Source organism: Parasteatoda tepidariorum, chromosome 3 (assembly GCF_982258835.1).
Source record: "Parasteatoda tepidariorum strain Cologne lab strain chromosome 3, Ptep-v5.0, whole genome shotgun sequence".
Lineage (NCBI taxonomy): Eukaryota > Metazoa > Arthropoda > Arachnida > Araneae > Theridiidae > Parasteatoda > Parasteatoda tepidariorum.
Genome location: NC_141757.1, coordinates 102,765,487 through 102,786,200, shown reverse-complemented (window position 1 = coordinate 102,786,200; position 20,714 = coordinate 102,765,487). Strand labels below are relative to the sequence as shown.

At 29.8% G+C, this 20,714-nt stretch overlaps 1 long non-coding RNA gene and 1 pseudogene across 2 annotated transcripts in view; one reads left to right on the top strand and one right to left on the bottom strand.

Annotated features, from left to right (window-relative positions):
• Positions 1 to 8,062, top strand: part of LOC107438784 (uncharacterized) — a 56,263-nt pseudogene extending 48,201 nt beyond the window's left edge. The window contains exon 5 of the transcript XR_015432673.1: positions 7,154 to 8,062. The product of XR_015432673.1 is annotated as an uncharacterized LOC107438784 (transcript). The remainder of the gene's footprint in view (positions 1 to 7,153) is intronic.
• Positions 8,063 to 13,419: 5,357 nt separating this feature from the next.
• Positions 13,420 to 19,726, bottom strand: LOC147814120 (uncharacterized). The gene is made up of 3 exons (XR_015432672.1): positions 19,096 to 19,726; positions 14,315 to 14,464; positions 13,420 to 13,543 (listed from the first exon to the last, which is right to left on the bottom strand). It is a non-coding gene; the product is annotated as an uncharacterized LOC147814120 (long non-coding RNA).
• Between the last annotated feature and the right edge of the window lie 988 nt (positions 19,727 to 20,714).

Here is a 20,714-nt window from a genome sequence, read left to right as displayed (position 1 = left end):
TTGGTTTTTGCTCTGGCTGAACTGCATCATGCGGGTTTAGAAACAGCAACATTTGCTTGTTTTTGTATTATTTAAAATTTATTATTATTATTAAGTCATGAACAGATGATATATATATATATATATATATATATATATATATATATATATATATATATATATATATATATATATATATATATATATATATATATAGACACGGTTCTCAGCAGATCACCGAAGGCAAGCATCACAGGCTGCGGTCAGTGTGCAGGTGGGTGACCACTTGGATCAGTCTGCAAAGGGACAGAGGGTGTGCGGTATTGGTCCTCGTTAAACTGTTCTACCGTAAAGTGCTCAACCTCGCGTGCAGGTCGTCGGGCTAGCGAAGCGGGGGTGCCATTCCCTCCGTGGATGATCAAAATTGTGATGGCATGTCTTCGGATCATCCTCGGGGATGTTTCCCAGATCGTCGCCAATAGCCCATTGTGCAGCTCTAGTGCGACGTAAATGAACAAATCAAATCAAATCAAATCTTAATGATGTGAAATAGTAATTTGCGAGTTTAGTCATCTTACTTTGGGAGAAACTAATAATGGGAAGGAAAATGTTTAATTTAGCAAACACCAAGAGGTATTTCGAAAAATTGAAATCAAAAGTTTTGTGTGTTCTAAAACAATTCATGTTTTAATACCTAACTTAAATCTATGTAATGATTTCTCACAAAAAATTGCTTCTTCTATGACTGAGTGGTTAGAGCAAAGAAATTCCACTCAAAAATATGTGGATTTGAATCCTGTTCCTGCCCTTTAAATCAAAATTTCGTTATTTTCTTTCTATTTAAGCTATGTGCAAATGGTTTTGTACTTGCGATAATAGTGTGCAGGTATGCAAATTAGTTTTACGTATTCTTACGCCGCTGGAATATTCCAGAGTTGGCGATGCTTTGAATACAAAGCTGGGAAATCATTCAGCTGGGTTGTTGCATGTAAAATTGACTTACAGCTGCGTCGTTGTTCACAACACTTACTTTCTTAATCCTTAAAGCATTACAATTCTATTTCCTAAGAGTTTCTGGATCAAATATTGGGAGAAATTTCTACGTGGAGGACTTTTTGATGGAACTAACCCGCATTTGCGTTACGTGGAGAGGAAAGCCAAGAAAATCTCCCACGGTTAGCCTTACGGCAAGGGGATTCTAACCCATGATTGTTTACGTCAGCATTCTGGTCGGCGCGAACCGGGTGCAGAATTCGTATCGACCAGTCACCGCTAAGATCCGAACCCCGGTCATTTCACTGTGAAGCAACCATTCTATTCTCTGTTAATATTTCTAAAAACCAACAGATGGCGCTCTGCGCAGCAATATAAAGTTCATTGTTATTCAGAATCCTCTTTGACACTGTTTTTTTGACATCGTTCCTTTTGTTGTCATTAAATATTTCTGTTAAAGGCGTTTTGAAATGAATTGAACCGCGAGATCATCATATTTAATATAGACTTGCGAGTTTATAGAAACGTGTTAAAAGATATTTTCGCTCTCACGAAAGATAAACATTGATTTTAATCATTTTCGAATTAATAAGTAACATATCAAATAAATTCCAAGGAGAGCGTAACTATGAATCGCAAATTCTTAAAAATTATTTATTTTATATTTTCATCATCACCTAACTTCTAGGTAACACAACAATTCAGGGAAATCCTTTTGTCTCCTCACATTAATTATTCTTACCTATTGGCTATAGTCTAACATTCCTGTCAAGACTTTCACGAGTCCTTCAAAAAATTGCACAAAAGTTTCTAAGGAATGTTTTTGATAATGATTCGTAATAGTTATTCAGAACGAAAAGTTTAAGTAATAGTTAAAATGCAGTAGAAAGGTTAAAAGGAATCGAGACATTAACATTGGGGAACAATTTTTATTTTTATTTTCTGGTGCATGAGATTTTTTAACGAGTCTGGAATATTTTCACGGCACTGATTTCTAATCTGCTATAGATTTCTCTCTTCATACTACAGTTTTTTTAAAGACATCATTTTTAGCTTTTTTCTGTTGAATTGTTCAAGTATAAAAACGTTATACAGTAGAGTCTCAATAATTCGAGGTAGACGAGACCGAACTTTCGAAAACTCGAATTATCGAAAATTGGAAATTTAATCAATGAATGGAAACAAAGCAATCTTTAAATTTCAGTATTTAATTGAAAAATATATTTCAAAAAGATTTACTTACATTAGAGGATCAGGGAACATTTGTTACATTAAACTCAGTTACAATATTCATTACATTATCTGCATCAGGCTAATTGTACTTTAAAATAATTGTCTAATGTTTTTTCAGTTTCAACACACTATTCACATATTTCAGAGTTGAACAAACAATATCGTTTTTTGTCATTCAGGTTTTTCAACATTCAGTCGTAGTAATAGTAGTAAAATCAATCATAGTAATTGTGTTATGTGTGCGTTTGTCATTTTTTGGGAGCAGGATAGACTTTTTTTCCCAACTAGCTCGGATTTATTGGAAACTCGAACAACCGAGACTCGAGTTATCGAGACTGTAGTGTATATAACCGGGGATCACAAAATGTCGTAACAAACTTCTAGGATAGTTCAGGCACATCCTCAGGTTTGAAATTGCAAGGGTACCTCTGCCCGAGAATGTCTCTAGGGGTGCATCCCTATTTCGAACTCTTTCTTCGTGTTTTTCTGAACAGGTCATAAGAGGGAAGCTCCCCTAGACGCTTTCGACAACATTTCGGGCATGGGCTTCTAAGCAATTTTAATCCTGATGACGAGTATTAATTTCTCTGGAAATTTGCCACAACGATTGCGTGACCCCCTGTTCAATACATAATTTTTAAGCTTGGACGTTTCGAAATTCCAAACATTCCAAACACTCCGACATTCTTGAACATTTCAAAAAAATAAACTAAAAACGTTATTTTAAGAAAAATCTGTAGTTCCTGGAGCAAAACTAATTTCAGATTTGAAATCCACGCATGCGAATTAAGCAAGATCAAGTATTTGTATAAATGCAACAATAAATTTATTTACTAGAGTTCCCCACCAAACGAAACATTTCCTTTAAGTTTTGTTTGCTGTTAGGCTTGATATTTAAATTTCGTTTGCTAAATAAATTAAATGAACAGCTATAAAAGCTTAGATAATTAAAATAATTGCTGTTAAGGAGCTTTGTTAAGTCCTTGAATCAAATGTAAAAGTGTTTACAATATCGTTTTTTTTAATGTAACTAAAAAGATATTTTGTCCTTAAAATGGCTTTTTGTATTTTTTTTTACAGTATTTGGACGTAAATAGTTTATATGAGTAAAACAAAATGCCTGAACTTTTGCCGTGACGTTTTTTCACGTCCTGGAAGAAATATAAGTCTTCTAAAAAGTGCTTAGAATTCTTGGATATATTTGCTTTGAACATCGATTCTTAGTAATTAGAATCATAAATATCACGTTCCATCACATTAAATGTCCCATTTTGTCAGAGTAAAAGTTATGCTTTCTCCAAAGTCGGGTGAAATAACGATACTGTTTAGGGAACTTTCTTAAACTTACGTAGCTACTATTTTGAATAAATAACCAACATAGCCCCATTTTAAATTACTTGCAATAGCAGTAATATAAAATTGCTTACAGAAGTAATATTATATAAAATTACCTACTTAAAAATTAAAATTTTTAATTAATTCTTACTTAAAAATTATAAAAAATATTTATTTTCCGAATTCAGTTCCGTCAAGCTCCTTAATTTGTTAATTTCTCAGAATTTAGTTTACTTTTAATACATATTAAAAATAGAAGAGAACAAGGTAGTCTAAATCAGAGTTCCTCAATCTATGCACTCAGAGCTTTGCGAAACATTTCTTAGTACTCCGCCTAGCATTTTCTAGTACATGATAAAATTGAAATAAAAATAACACATACTAAAATTTTTTAATTATTTTGTTACGAAAAAAAGGAAAAAGAATTGAGACAGCGATTTATTTTTTGGGCTTTTCATACAAGGAAAAAAATTGAGTAACGTCGTATCGATTGTTTATCACTGTTTAAATAAGACATTGACTGCATAAACAAGAAGTAAGCATTTAATATGTCAAAGTTTTTTTGTTATTCGCTTAAACAAATCCAGGATAAATGACAACAGTAGGCAACACTATCCAAACGTCAGCCAAATATAATCCCATTTTGCACATCAGAGAAAACTCGCTCTTCTTATTAGCCTATTTTAGGCCGAGAATAGAAATGTTATAAAATGTTGGATTATTTTTATTGAAATATGTTTAATCTGCATTCATTAAAACGCAAAAAAAAGTTTCATGCATGAAAAATATTATATTAAATGAAATAAAATGTTGTGTTTAAGTTCCATTGGAAAAAAACATTGCGCAAATCAATGGACAAAACATTTAGTTGAGTTCAAGTTTTTCTTATGAAATTTGTTTTATTTTATTCACAGAGCTTGAAACATTAATTCATCATAAAAATGCATGATTTATTTCAACTGGAATACTTATTCATTTTCAAAAGGTTGAATTTGTAAATAACCGTTTCAAATTAAGAAATTAAGCTTGATTTAAAAATTTCTCAACAGAAAGTGTTTACTCCAATTTAATTACTAATATTTTACGTAAGTTTTCAGAACCCTTAACAATAACATAAAAGTTAAACTAGTTAAAATTGTTCATCTTCGTGTGAAAATAATTAAATAGCAAATTGTGGATCTGCAGTATTTATCTAGAAATTATTTTTATTTTTAATGTATACTTTTGCTGTCTGAAGAGGGAAATTTATACGGTGAATTATTAATTTATACAGCAATGGTCATAAAATCTAAAATAATCTTTGAGAAGGTGAATTTATCTTCGGTTTCAGAATGCTTTCTATTCTTGATTTACGAATGATGGTTCATCCTCGATTTTATAAGGTTTTTCTAGATTTGTTTTTTAAAGGCAGATTCAATCCGATATAAAAAGGTTACTTATGCAAGCTTATTGCTAAAGTCATAGCGCGCGAATCCTAACGTGTTTTTAGGAACAGTTCTGGAATAAAGGAACTATAAAAAATTATTTTCAAAATTAGCTTACATTTCTTATTTTAACTCATTTACATTGTAAATGAGCTAAATATTTGGTTTTTGAATTCATTCAAAAATGATCCAATGTGATGAACTTGTAATAAGCTATAATTTAAGTACTTGTCACATTGTTCATTTGAGTAATATTTTTGTTCCCATACTAATTATAAATATACATCTAAAAAATTTTTACAAGTTCAAAAAATTTGTTTTTTCTTAATTATAGAACCTAATGTTTGCTAAACTGGAGTCGAAGTATTTCCAAATCAAATTGTCAGACTCCCGTAAAATTTTCTTCGACTTCCCGAATATTACTCCAAATCTACAGTTCTGATATAAAGTTATGTTAAATTTTCAAAATACTTAGAAATACAGATTATTACTATATTATAAATTAGTTCATCACTGTAACTAAATTATCTTCTTGTATACTTAAGTTCTGGGTTCCTGACATTTTTTCATAGAAAAATAATTATCCATTTATATATAAATTAATAGTTTTTTTTTAAAAAAAGAAATTTTTTCCGGTGTTTTATTCAATGTCGATTAACGATGATATTTATTTGGTAATGGCATGCTTTTTTCATGCATTTTCTAAAAGATTTTAGGGTGTAAAAGAATGTTCTGAAACTGCTTTTTTAAATTAGAACTCGTGATAGCGTCTAAGCAATGTAAACTGCTAGTTTTTCAAAACTGTAGTTTATTGTTAAACGAGGTAATTTTTTCAGCAATTCTATATTTTAGTTAAAGATATGCAGCAATACTTTAATAGCACTGCCCACTCCAATATATATATATATATATATATATATATATATATATATATATATATATATATATATATATATATATATATACATAAATAAATACAAGAAAACACGAAGAAAGTTAAGAAAAACAATGAATTTCATTTATTGCGCTTAAGCTGCAAGCAAACAGAACTCATTAGATAAGTTCAAAATGAAGAATAAAACAAAGAAAAATATAGACATATAAAAAGAAAGGGGGAAGGGAATAATAAGTAAAAAAATAACAAACAAAAGTTTATATAAATATATATATAAAAAAAAAGAAAAAAGAAAAAAAAAGAAGAAGAAATTTTATTAAAAAAACCGGAAAAAAAGAAAGATATAATCTTTTCTTCAGCTCACACGATTATATCCGCAAAACAGAGTGCTTTCTGACATTGTATCAATAAAGCCAAAGCAAAATATATTAATACAATAGTGTGAGGAGCACTCAAAAAAGTTTTTATAAAAATAACAATAAGTAAAATAGATCACAAAAAGTAAAAATAACATGTAAAAACAGAAAATAAAATGAAATAAAAGGAAAAACATTAAAAAGGGGGCTATAAAGCGAGTAGCAAAATCAGATAAACTTACATGGTCGAAATATTTTTCAAGAATGATTTAAAAATGTTTTCACAGAAAGATTGCCAGATTACAAAATATGAAAACAAAAGATGAAAACAAAAGCGCAAATTGAGTGTAACAAGAGGGTTTTAAAGTGTCGTTCTTACTGCACAGCTGAAGTGATTTGTTATTCTGAGATTTGATTTGTTAGTTACCAAGGATGGGCCCGAAATGGATGTGCGCAAGGTAATATTATACTGGATAATTTTAAAAATTGATCATAAATAGTTTTAGAAGATAGATGTTTATTTAAGAAGAAATATAAAATATTTTTCTTTGTTTTATTCTTCATTTTGAACTTATATATATATATATATATATATATATATATATATATATATATATATATATATATATATATATATATATATATATATATATATATATATATATATATATATATATATATATATATATATATATATATATTAAGCAATATGAATACTACCGGAATAAATAAATTGTAAAGAAAAAGGAATGTGTCTTTAGAGTTAAACTTTGTATAGTAGTTGGTTTATCAAACTGCCTCTTACCTATCTCTATTCTCGTATGCATGTTTACTGTCCCTTCATTTTTTTTACTATTTTCCTTTATTTTTTTTATTAATTACAGGTTCTAAAATATTTTCATTTAATTTTCACTAACTGATATTTTTATATTTTCTAGGTTTTTCTCTAAATTGTGATTGCCAATTGAAATGGTTAAAGACATCTCCTCTAAGCAACCATTCCATGGTTCTAAAAAACCTGGAAGGGGTAACTTGCAAGAGACCCCCTCATTTACGAGGAACACCCTTCTCCGATCTATCCGAAGAACATCTCATCTGTTCAAAATAAGAAAAATATATATTATAAATGGGTTTATTAAAATACAATTCAATTTTATATACTTGTAAATACATAATAAATATAAAAAAATAAATTGCTAATGGCAATATAATGATAAGCCACGTTTTCAAACTGTTTAGAAGAACTTTAATTTGTGGTGAAAAACGTCATGCTTTTTACATAAATAAGTGTACGTTTCTGTTTATTGTTCACCGTTTCTGAAAACAATATTAAGGAACAGTTGGATATAAAATGCAAATTTTTAAGAAATTATCACAATATTGCTTTCACGTGAGTTATAAACCATTATTCGTGATTTTAAATTTTTAAGAAACTTAATTGAAAGCTCTAATTTGCATCCATTTCCTTGGGTTTTACTTATAACCTATGTTACTTGTTTACAATTGTATTCATAAATATCCTACACAATGCTCAAATTAATAAAAAATATACACCTGAATAACTTTGAATCTAATGATCAGATTTTAACATTAAGATGCGAATTTTATGGTTCATGTCTGACAATTAGGTCTAATGGTCTCATGGTCAGACCTGAAGCATAAAGATGGTTCAGATTTGACTTTAAATATGGTATTTGATAAGTGCAGGTGATGTAGTAAATCAAAAAATCAGATACAAAAACACACTTTCCCAGAATTAACGTGCATTTTTTAGAGGAATTTTTTGAATCTAGAATATGGAGCTTAAGTCTATCTCTTGACCTATTATGCTTTGATGGTCGCAATTGTTACTGCTATTCAATCTGATTAAAATTTTCTCGCTGTTCTGAAAAGGATAACCACCTAAAACGAGAATATTACATAAAATCACGTTTTTTTTTAGCATAACCACTACAGGTAACATGGTCCGGAGACCGTTGTGGCTATGTAAGAAGCACACCCAGGACGTTATTTATGAAATACCGAGACCAAAAACACAGAAAAACTTGCGCAGATGGGACTTGATTGCAGATTAGACGTTTGTCATCGATTAAAAAGGGTCATACATCGAACAATTAAAATTAAATGAAAAACTTTGTATACTTTTCATTCATTGTAACAAGTCCAATACTTTGAAAATTGAATTTTATTTTAAAATCCGGTCATATGCTTACACTTATCACATATATTAGAAGACTTATCTTAATAATCTATTTGAAACTGAAACGACGGCAAATACGGACAGAGCTCTTATTCCGTCAGAGCAATTACCTTAAGTGAAACATAAAACGGAAAAATTTTCAGAAGTTGTATTGATAAGGATGTAGCGGAAACAGAAACTTCGAGGAGAGCGTAAGGAAATTAATTTACTTCAATTATATTTCAGGATAGATTAAAAAGCACCGGAGAAAATTGAAATAACATCCTTTTCGACTCAAATTTTAAGTATCACTACAATAAAGTTTCTGCTTCATTATTTGTAAAAAGAGTACAAATAATGAAGTAATCAGAGAACAAGTTATAAAAAATAATTGACTTTATGTCTAAGTAACAGCGTTGTTAAATGTAAAATGAAGCCCGCACTTGACAATTTCCAATAATCATAAAACTAGATGCAAAGGCTCATAGACCTTTTCAGATTGAATACAGAAGGATTTAGAAATTAAAAATTGCACTTTAAAGTGATAGTGTTTGCTAAATCAAGAATAAGAAAAGGTTTCAATTTAATGTGTCATAACTTAGCAACAAAGTTTGATATTTGTTCCAGATATCATGCGAATAAAAATGGAAAGAGAAAAGAAAGTGATAAAAAATTTGCTAGTTTTTAAACCTTTTCTTTCATAAGAACAATTTACTTTTCATTTTTAAGAAGAATTATTAAAAAAAGAAACTATTTACTTTATTTAAGAATTTTCAGAAAATTGTTTCTTTACTTTTGGTTACTTTATTTGCAAAGAAATTTTATCAATAAGAAACCATGCTTTAAAAATAATAATTTACTCGAATTGTTAATCACAACTTTAATAAAACAGAGTTAAAAAATTATACTAGATAAAAAATGGATTGCAGATGTGCAAAAACTGTATGAAATTTTAGAAATTTAACGGATTAAAAATCGGTAAAAAATTCCCAGAACGTTATTATTTACTCTCTAAAACAAGAACCAGCTGCTCTCCTGAAACTACTTTTAAAATTTCTCTTTTTTGTGCTTAAAATGTCTCAATCATTATACGAGTAAATAGGTTACAAAAGTTTTTAAAGAGAGAAAAAAAAGTATTTAGAAAGGGAATACGTGCTGCCATCTGCTTATTAGATATCAAACTAAGTTATTGGTAACTTAAAATGAGCAAAATTAATTGAGACAATGGCATTCCAGTTTATTTTACCAAGCAAATTACAGAAGATTATTTCTTATTGAACTTATTATTTTTATTGCATCCCTTTTTAATCAAGATGCGAGCCCCGGATTTCCGGACTCGCGCTTTATTGTAGGTACCCAATACGCAGAATAAAAATTAGTAGTGATGTTTTCAATATTTATAATGAAAATTTAATTAACATTTATTTACTACCTACCTCAATTAGAAACTATTTCAGCTTACAGGCAACTGAACAAGAAATCAACACGAAAATGTTAAAAAAGAACACATGTTTAAAAAAAGCTTATGTTTTACCTTGATGCTATACCTAAACAACTAAATCATATATCTAAATCAAATATTTATTTAACATTTATTTACCACCTATTTCAATTAGATACCATTTCAGCCTGCAGGCAACTCAACAAGAAATCAACACAAAAATGTTAAAAAAGAACACATGTTAAAAAAATTTTACCATGATGCTATACTTTCACAACTAAATCAGAAACATTTTGTGACCATGTTTCTGGACGTTTAACAATGTTTCAAATTATTTAACAACAGTTCTTTTAATATCACTCAGATAATTTTCAATAGCGCAGAAGGGTGTCAATACTCTTTACGACTTATAATTTTTATATATATTTTATACATAATATATAGTTTTATAGCAAATAATGAAATATAACTAACTAATTTGAGTTACGTTACTAAAATGTTTCTGAAACATTTAAGAATTATTTAATTTAAAAGATTTTTAATTAAAATTTTATAAATTTATTTTTTAATTGAAAAAACAATTTTTTAATTAGTTTTTTTCATTTTGTTAAGTAAAATGCAATTTTTAGGAAGGTATGTCATTCAGTAAATTTATACTTTTAGGCATTTTATTAAAGATTTACTTGTTGACCATTTTCAATTGTAAATTCTTAAAACCATACCTGTCAACTTCTCATGCTTTCCACTGAAAGTAACAGTAAAATTTAAGTTTCAGCCTTAAATGTTTAGAAAAAAAATTGGCAACTGTCACTTTCAAAGCATTCTCTGTAAGCATATCATGTTCTTAAGAACCAGTCGAAATTTGAAAACATTTGTTCCCTATATTTTTATATCACTACCACTTTAAAAACTATGGATAGATGGAATTTCCGGTTTGGTGATTGCGTTTGATGCATTTCTAAGCATTCTAAATAATATAAACTGATTGAATCTATATTAATATGGACTACTAATGTTATTGAATCGATTTTTAAACAAGACTCGAAAGTTACACTTCCCGACAGTTACTGTCGAGCTATTAAGAGATCTCCGTCTGGTTGAAAGACTTTTGCTGTGGAAGGAAGAGTAAAATTATTTAGAATTGGGGCGTATTAAGAAATGGCATAAGTATCCCAACCTAAACCAATGCGAAACGGTCAGCCCCTCACCCATATCTTCCCAATCATGCTCACAAGATTTTTTTAATTAATTAACAAAATGTTAATAAAAGTTATTAAATTGGGAATCAGATGAAATTTCGTAGTAATGTGAGTGGGAAAAGGGACCACTCCAAGCAGGTGGAGAAGATAATGATAGTAAAATGATCAACACACATTAAATTGACCAGGTGCATGAAAATGAATAGCAGTTCGGGGGGGGATAAGAGAAGGCCAGGTGAATGATGGTCAGATGATGTCATGAGTGTTATTGTAGTAATGGAGAATAGCTTTTGGGTCTGGTCTTCTACAAGTGGGGTCGTCCGGGTCGTAATTTGAGGTTGACCATACAAAGAGGTTGCCCAGCGCTTTTGAGAAAGTGATTAAAAGCTCTCTTTTTAAAAATATCACTGCGACTGAGCAATGAAATAAGTTTGAAGTTTTTTAAGGTCTGCACATCAATTTAAGCCTCTAAGTTTACATATGTAGGTAAATATTGCGTCCTCTTCACCAGTTGACTCCTCTTATTCGATTTATATTCATTCGTCTCTTTCTTTTGCTCTCTAGAAATTTTTTAAATTTGTTACCCTTATTACCAATTATCATAAGATTTTACTACCAATTTAGTGCAGCATAATCTTCCCGGACTTTTTTATTACATTTAATTCAATTCTAAAGTGAAGGGGCTGAGAACTTTGTGTACAGATTTCAGCATTTAATTTATAACTGGCGTTGAACAGCTGACCCAAAGTTTTGAGTTTAAAACTACATAGTGTTCAACTTCATAGTCTTGTAATTTTGAACCCAACCCACAAGACAACCCTTATGAAAAAATCGAGGTATAAATGAGGTATAAACAAGGTATATTTTAAAGGTATAAAGGAGGTTGTTATTGAAAGACGTCGTTGAGGTTGAAAAGGGTGCAAATGAATACCTCAAAACCAACCTCAAATATACCTTAATATATACCTCCAGAGGTATATATGTTTCAACTTGAGGTGTTTAATTTTACATCTTGGGAGAGGTAGATATTTACTACTTTAAAGTGTTTCATTTTCAACCTTAGGTTATTACTTATCAGCTTGAAGTATATTTATTTACACTTGTGGAAGTATTTATTCAACAACCTAAAGTGTGTCATTTTACACTTCAGGTTATTATAAATCAACCTCAGGTGTATTTTGTTCCACTTCAGGTAATTATTTTTCAACCTCAGGTATCTAATTTTATGCTTGTAGAGATATATATTTTTCAACGTATGGTGTGTCATTTTACACTTCAGGTTATTTCAAATCAACCTCAGGTGTATTTTGTTCGACCTTAGGTTATTACTTATCAGCTTGAAATATATTTTTTTACACTTGTGGAAGTATTTATTCAACAACCTAAGGTGTGTCATTTTACACTTCAGGTTATTATAAATCAACCTCAGGTGTATGTTGTTCGACCTCAGGTAATTATTTTTCAACCTCAGGTATCTAATTTTATGCTTGTAGAGGTATATATTTTTCAACCTGAGGCATGTCATTTTACTCTTCAGGTTATTTCAAATCTACCTCAGGTGTAATTTTTGATAGTTGGAAAGGTGATTTTTTACTAACGTAAGGTGTATTATTTTTCACCTCAAATATAATTTTTTATACTTGTAAAGGAAATTTTTTTAATCAAACTAAAATATGCCATTTTTCCCTTCAGGTTATATTTTTTTATGCTAATGCTGGTAATTAAGTATAATTAAAATGTTTCTCCTTAGACTGCTAATTTTTAACCTAAAATATATATCTTTTCACTTGTAGAGGTATTTATCACTCTGATGGAGTTTTTAATGTTACACATTAGGTGGTAATTACTTATTAACTTTTTACGGTCTGTCTTAATTTTCACTGCTAATCCTGATGCTAAGAAACTATTTTCTAAACACATAGGCGGAATACGGATGAATCTTTCTTTCGAAAGAATTTTCGACTGATTTCCATGTATTGTGTGAAGAAAAGTAAAATGCAATGCAAAGAATATATCTTCCTTTAATTTTGAAATACAACCCATTGGAATGTATTCTTCCTCACACAATTCAAAATAGGAATTTTCATTTAACGCCTTTAATTTATAGTTTGTGAACCTTGTGCTAATTTGCAATTAAATAGTTCATAAAATTTATTAATCTTGAATTAACATGTAGAGTTGAATAATGTTAAGTATGCTGACTCATAAACCTTAAAAGAACATTTCAAATGTTTCTGTAATTTTAATAATTTCAATTAAACTATCGTGAAAAGAGGATACATTTGTTTCAGAAAAATGTGGGAACTCATTTATATAGAACAGATGTTAAAGGCGCTAATTTTTTGTAAAAGCGAAATAACAGCAGATTTAAATAATTTAGCCAGCTTACAAATAAAAACTTTTATTAACAAAAAAAAATTAATTTTTCGTTCAAGAAATCAAAATTCTTGACAATTACTCTGCTTCTTCTGCAAGTTTGCTGTGCTTACGTTATTTGGAGCATTGGAACCTATAAATAAAAAATTTGAATTAGCGAGAGTCATATTTACATTGATAATGACAAATTTTAAAAGATTAGAATAATATTTTAAAGCTTATTTCGTTGCATAAATCACCTTTTATTATTTCTATTCAATTTTGAATAAATAAATGGTTTCTTTAGTAACAGCAGATGAATAATAATAATGACCTGCAAAACTCTCCTCCCAGTATATTTCAATTCTTTGTTTTGACTGTTTAAACATATCACTTAAAAAAGCTAATTTTTCTATAAGATGCATATAAAAACTGCTGTAGAAATAACACGCTTATTGAAATTCTTAATTTTCCAATAATTCAACCGACCATTTTTAATTATGGATTGTTATGCTGATATTTAAATTTTTTTCTCAGCAAATTTTGAATAAATTCAATTACACTGGCCTGCTTGTTTAAATTTTTAGTCCAATTTCGCAAAAGAAATTGTACTAAAACCAATTCTCAATGCTGCTGATTCCGAAAATAATTGTCTATCACGTAAGGTTTTTAAAAACAAAAGGTCATTTTCAACCTTTTATTTAATGTGATCAAGAATCAATCATCTTTTAATAAAAGAATGTAGAACATCAATGTTTTGTGTTTTTCATGCCCCATCGAAATAAAAGCAACATTAATACTTGCCTGAGGGAATAATTTAAGATAATGCTATAAAATAATGTTTTCAAAAATCAAAGATCATGCAAACTTTATCAGTAATTTTTTAGGTGAAAAGATTTCATTGAATCAAAGGAGAATAATTTACTTGTCTTTTTTCTTTTTGGTGTATATTTAGAGTTACTCCCAGGGGAAGGCTCTCCAGTTACTAGTCTCCACTTCCTCCTAGCTGCAGAGCACGTATTATTGACAGCCTTATTCAAACCTTGAAATTCTGGATGCCATTTACGGAGCAGCTCTGTAAAAGTTGCATGTTCAAGTTGAGTAAAATCAAGTTATATAAAAGTTGCATAGCAAGTTTCATTTGGAAATTTTCAGATGAGATTTTTTTTTAAGAAATTGAAGGAAATTGAAATATATATTTATATAACTTTGATAAGTTACTAATGTTGACAACAAAAATCCAGAGTCAATAATACTTTTAAACTTTTTTAACTACAATATAAGCAGGTTAAGTATAGGTTCACCAAAATGATTTTAATATTTAATTGAAATAATAAAATTACTTTTTTGGAATAGCTGTCTCAGTAAATTTGTTTTATACAATATTCTTTGTGGATTAAAGATAAAAACTATTTTATTAGAGCACACTATTTATACGAAAAGTTTTCATGTTCTTTTAGTCTCTTTACGAGTCTTCACGAGTCTTATTAAAAATAAATTGAAAATCATTCCAAAATATTAAACTGCATAATGTTGATCTAGAATAATATTCAAGATTTTGCCTTAGCGGACTAAAAACTAAAATAAAACTAAACACAGTGGCGCGACAGCCCATAGAGGGCCAAGGTCTACTGTGCCCATTTCAGTTTTCTTGACCTTGGTCTCTGGGATGCAGGAGCAGATGTTCCGGTTAGGTGGTCAGCCGAACGCGGAACCCCCAGTGTTTAGTTCCCAAGCATGCTTGGTACTCATTTATCGACCCACTGAAGGGATGAAAGGCTGAGTCAACCTTGCCCGGCCCAAGGATCGAACCCAGGACCTGTGGCACGGAAGAGCGGGGCGTTGCCTTAGTGGACTAAACGGACAAAAAGTTTGAATTTTGCATGAGAATTTTTTAAGTGGATGCCAGTTTTCCTTTACCTATAGTTGCCTTTTTGCTAACTAACTTCAGATATTATTTAATAGGTGATACACATACAAATACTTTTAAGATACTCAACTAAACCAAGCTTATGTATAAAAGGGCAAGTAAACTTAAACTAGGCTGCATTAATTTCTTCGTAAAAATTTTAGTAACTTGTACTTGTCAGAATTCAATATGCTGTTGCTGGAATTATTATGGTGTTATTGAAGAAATGATTTCTGGTGAAAAGATGCGTTCTCTTAATCTTAATTTTAATGTTGAACTAAGCCATATTACACAAGTAACTAATTCTGGCAACTTTAACTTAATTCCTGTGACAAATATATCTTCTGTTTCTATTTCCATCCAGTGCGATGACACTGGGAAAATTTATTTTGCTAATGTGGTGAACAATCTAGAATTAGAATAACTTTTTTCTCTCTAGAGTAAAGTGACCACATTTTTATTGAGACAAATCGGGACAAATGGGATGAAATGAGAATTACAATTTAGTCAAACTTTCAATACGCACAATATATATATAAAAATACGAATAAATGTTTGCAATAATATTTTCAACAACAACTGGAAGTAAGTCAGATGCTGTTTGAATAGTATAGGTATAGAATGTGCGCTGCACAACCTACTCCAATATTTTTTTGCTTCAAATGTTCGTTAAGTTTCGTAAAAACGTTATTGATGCCTCTTCTAGCTTTTCCACCAAAATTTACGTTAGTGTTAGCCGCACAGTGGGCAATAATTTTATTGTTTAAATAATTTTTTTTAAAAATACAGTTGACTCGCGTTATAACGACCCCATCGGGACTGCCCCAATCTGGTCGTTATATCAAATGGTCGCTATATCAAAATGAGCAAATTTCCTTTGAAAATCGGTCGCATAATGGTTTTAAATGTCATAATGCATGCATATACTATTTGTGGTATACATGTTATAAACTAAAGAAGGATAGGATGCATACATTAATAAAACATAATGACATTTTAACAATTGAATTACAACTGTTAACAATTAAGAATTTTATTTTAAAGTGCAGACTAAAAAACATAGTATGACTAAAAAAAAATCTAGTTTCTAATGAATTAATTTTTTGATGTACATAATTTGCGGTATATATAACGAATTTTTTTTTATGTACATAATCTGCAGTATTATAAAGAAGAGTAAACCGAGGAACATAAACGAGACTTCATCAGACGAAGACATTAATTTTTTGATGTGCATTAATCTGTTGAAGTTACATATTAAGAAGACTTAACATATGTGTGCTTGTTCAAGGTCAACCATTTAACCCCACTTTCCAATAGGAAGTTAGAAAAGAGCGGTGTTCAAATTCAGAGAGGGTCGTTATATTAGGAGTTGACCTTTTTTACGGTCGGTATAGCAAGAGTAAAATAACGTTATCTTTTATGGATGTGAATTGGGACTCCTTCACAGGGTCGTTATATCATGTTGGTCTTTCTATCACAGGGTCGTTATAACACGAGTCGACTGTAGTACTTATTAAATCAAAAATTATTTGTGAAGTTTCATCAGGCAATGAAACAAAATCTAATTTCAATTCCTGTTTCTGGATCAAAAAATCTAACAATTGTGGGAAATAATTTTAAATCTTTGTGGTTGGAAGTATCAGAATATATGGATATAAATGCGCATTTTTCTAATTCTTTCTGCAATTGTGAAAACGAATATGGTCAAAAAACATTACAAATAATTGCTTCGGTTTTTGTCCTTGCACATGCATATTTTTTGTCGTACAATCCATTGATCTGAAACTTTGATTGTGGTTTATAGTGCGGAAAGCAAATAGCCCTTCTGCTAATGCTAGCTGTTTTTCCGTGTTGCTAAAGCTAACACTAAACTAAAGCTAACACTAACTAAGCTAAAGCTAAAACTGTTCCATTTTAGATGAGGAAGCGGTATTATTAGAAAATCTTTTGTGCCTCTTTGTCGCTAGATGTTTAGTAATATCGTTTTTTCCACCATGTGAGACCGAAAATTCAGCATTGCGTTTATCACACCGTACCATATAGTCCATTTTGTTACTTTTATTAAATGGAAATTCTCTGCTTAGCTCTTCATTAAATTTGCATCCTCTTTTATTTACTCGTCTTTTATTTTGTGGGTCAATACTAGAAATAAATAAAAAATTTACTACAAAGGCTAAAAAAGAGTATTAAATTTTACCTTATTGACCGTTACTTTGTGGCGACTATTGCTCAACCTTAGTCAATCAAATAATGAGTCAAACCGAACGTCAAATTGAAAACAACAAACCGCACTGTCTAACGGCAGTCCGCACTTATCTCAATTAAGCCGAGACGTAAAGACAATGATTCGCACACCACCGAGTAAATCTAACTTGGTACACTGCCTAATTTAGTTTACTCTGCACGCATTTTATGTATTTTTTATTTCTTTATATTCACCATAATACTTAATAAATAATAGGAATATATTTTTACAGTACATTTAAAATAAGAAATGCAGATATTTTCTAAAAAGCGGGACATTTTTAAAAATCGGCGGGACGCGGGACAGTTCACCAAAACGCGGGACTGTCCCGCCAAAATCGGGACGTGTGGTCACTTTACTCTAGAGGCAATGTATATGTAAGTTCAGTAATCCCCGCTTATATATAATGTAATCGCTGCTAATATCAATCACTTATTATTACCGAAATTATTCGGTTCTGATTTTTTTTCATTGATATTATAGTTTTCTGTGATCCTTACATAATTTAATGTTATTAGAATTTAATTTTCAAAATTCTTTATTTATTAGCGTTATATTTTTATTTACTCTGCACATTTAAAAATAAAAAAAATTCTTTTCTTTCTCTGCGATAATGTTAGAATTTCCAATTTCTCATCATTTCTGGAGTTTAAAAACAAAATATTTTTCAGATTATGAAAATTTATGAAGTTTGCTTTATTAATTTGTGAGGGGGGTTAAAAATTAGTTCACTAAAATTAGCTTGAATCTTATCTCATATTACATAAATTTTTATTAAAAAAAAATTACAGATTTTATTAGGAATTCTCATATATTTTTTAATGAAATTTGTTGATTTGATATGGTAAACTTGTTTCCTACCTTAGAATCACCTGTTAATAGTAAACATTAATTTAAAAAAATGAATATTTACTTCGAAAAACAGGATTGTTTTTTTTCTTCATGTTTGTAAATATATATTTTTATGAAAATGCAACTTTTGAAGAAATATTAAAATTTTTGTGTGATGTATTTACCCTGATTGCAATTTTTATTGTATATGTTTATTTTATTAGTTAAATATGTATGTTAGATTTTTGTTGAAGGCAACAAATATGCATTTCGTTCCTTACAATAGTATTGTTTATTTGTTTTATTACCTGCAATATATAGAAACTGTTAACTTTCAATTTTCAGTGATTTATTTATAAGAGAAATTATGAACCTTTTACTCAATCAGCTTGCATACTGCTACGTTAAAACATATACATTTAAGCAAAACAAAAAGAATAGTTATATTTGAATAAATTACAAACAATAAAATATACTGTGCGTAACCTGCTGTAACGATTCACCAGTAACGTTACCCTAAACAGCGACGAGAAATATTTAGATTGATCTGTCTTATTGCTAAGCCTACAACAATAGCCTCAAAGAATATTCTCCGACTTAAATAATGTAAGATCAGGACGCGTCTTTAAAACAAAAATAATGAAATTTAAGTTTGAAAGTTGAGGCATATTTGATTAAAAGTGACAAAGCTAAATTAATAAATGTCAAGCACACTTACCGAATTTTAAAGAAACTTTCGATTGTAAACACACACGCCATTTGCCGGCTAGCACGGAACTCTGGGAAGTGAGCTAGTTGATATGAAGTGTACTTTAAACAACCTTAAAACAACCTTAGGTATAAATAAAATGACTTCATACATCTCAATAAAGACCTCACTCTCTTTAGTTGAAAAAAATTATATTTTTTATACCTCGTAAATACCTCTTTTGTTACAAGTGTAAAAAAAACAACCTGGTGAACCTTAAAAACTGCCTCATGATTCTGGTTGATATGAAGTGAATTTTAAACAACCTCAAAATAAGCTTAGGTATAAATAAAAGGACTTCATATACCTCAATAAATATCTCACTCTCGTTAGTTGAAATAAGGTCAATTTTTTTATACCTCAAAAATACCTCTTTTATTACAAGTATCAGAAAATCAACTTGATATACCTTAAAAATCACCTTATCAGTCTGGTTGATTTGAAGTGAATTTAAAACAACCTCAAAATAAGCTTAGGTATAAATAAAATGACTTCATATACCTCAATAAATATCTCACTCTTTTTAGTTGAAATAAGGTAAAAAATTTTACACCTCAAAAATACCTCTTTTGTTACAAATGTAAGAAAATAAACCTGGTATAACTTAAAAATCACCTTATCAGTCTGGATGATTTGAAGTGAATTTTAAACAACCTCAAAACAAGCTGAAGTATATATAAATCAACCTCGTACACCTTAATTACAACCTTTACGAGGTATAATTTTTATTTCTGTTTTCTCTGCAACCTTAAATATACCTCAAATATACCTCAAAACAACCTTAATACCTCAAAAATACCTCAAATCAACCTTAAATATACCTTAAATTTTCATAAGGGAAGGGAGCTTCTGGATCAAGCATTGGAACAAGCTAGGCTTTTTGGAGGACTTTTTGATGGGACTAACCTATATCTGCGTTATATGGAGAGGAAAACCATGAAAACCACACACAGTAAGCCCGATGGCAAGGGGATGATCCATCAACCCTAACTCGTGATCCATCAACCATTGAGGATATTTTAAGCGAGCACTGTGGTCTGTGCGAGCCTGGTGTGGAATTCGTATCGATCGCTCAGCCATCGTTGAGATTTGAACCTGGGTCACCTCATTGGAAGGCGAGCGCTCTATACCCTGAGCCATCACAACTAGAATACAGCATTGAAACAAGTACAATTTAGCATCATCATGTGCCGCATTAAATACCAAATAATGATGTTTTCAAAAACATATTAACAATTGTATACTTCAAACTATGCCTAGTAATCTCTCTCACTCTTTTTTGAAGTTCTATATGCTTTCATCAATTAGTTACATACATTTTTAAAAAAATTTTAGTTTAAAATTCCACTATTATTTTTCAATTTTAATGATCATTTTGCTGTTGTCATTCACATATTCATATTGCACTAAAATTGTTGTTAGGAATTTTTACTTTCTTGCAATTCAAATCTCGCAATAGAATTGTGACTACTTTTCTATAAGAAAAAAATAGTACTTTTTAATCTGAAAGCTTCTTTGTTTTATTATTGCTAAAAAATTCAAGTCAGAAAGTAAAGGGAGTTTAGTTATTACGTTTTCAATTCATATTG